The sequence below is a fragment of the Tupaia chinensis genome, unplaced genomic scaffold (genome assembly GCF_000334495.1).
Source record: "Tupaia chinensis unplaced genomic scaffold, TupChi_1.0 Scaffold144022_1, whole genome shotgun sequence".
NCBI lineage: Eukaryota > Metazoa > Chordata > Mammalia > Scandentia > Tupaiidae > Tupaia > Tupaia belangeri.
Window position 1 is genome coordinate 74,870 of NW_006203874.1, and position 852 is coordinate 75,721.

Genomic DNA, 852 nt, shown 5'->3' on the forward strand with positions numbered 1-852 from the left:
AGAAGAGGAGCCTTTGATGTAGGAGTCACTGGCGGCCCAATGACCCAGGCCAGCCACAGCCATGCCCCTCAGGGAGGGTCAGTCTCTGGTCGAAGTGGCCCTGGTCTGAAGTGAGAACAGGACGGTTACCTTGGGGCATTCTGCATGTGGGATAGCAGGGAGGGAGTGAAGTGCAGCAGGTGTTGGAGAAGCCCCGACCCCGGCCCTGTGGTGTGGACAGATGCCGCTAATAAAGGCAGTGTGGGGCTCAGGAGGGACGGTCTCCCTGATCGTGCCGGCCCAGCACTTCCGTCGCGATGCTGTGCCCAGTGCAGAGGTCCAGACATCACATATGCCCAAGAAGATTTTAGAAAAAACAGCCTTATAAAGGGGATAATATAGATGATATATTTTAAAGTTGGTGTGTACTTTTTTAGTAGTAAATATAAATAGTTACAAAGGATATAATTTTCAACATTCTGTGAATATTTTACTTAAAAATAAAGCTTTTAGCACATCTTTTAAATATAGCCAATTAAATCTAAATACTGTGGTTTGATACTACATTTTAAAATAGCACAAACTCTTTTTAATGATCAGAAATTTTACGTGGTTCCTTTTTCTCTTATTTCTTTTGTAACTCCCCCTCAAGATACTGTTTTATTGTTGAATCCTAATATTTATAATGTTTATGCATAATTACCCTGTCACATGTTTCTGCAACAAAAATACATATATAGGTTGAAGTTAAAAAATGTTTTTCTTGGGGCCAGCAGGTAGCATGGTGGTTATGGTGCTGGATTCCCACATGGCCGACCGTGGTTTAAGTGAGACATGGCAGCTTGCTTTCTACTTTTCCTCTCAGTCTCTTTC

At 42.7% G+C, this 852-nt stretch overlaps 1 pseudogene; it reads right to left on the reverse strand.

Moving 5' to 3' along the window:
* LOC102477706 (eukaryotic translation initiation factor 2 subunit 2-like) overlaps nt 1–139 on the reverse strand; it is a 3,176-nt pseudogene extending 3,037 nt beyond the window's left edge.
* Nucleotides 140–852: the final 713 nt, after the last annotated feature.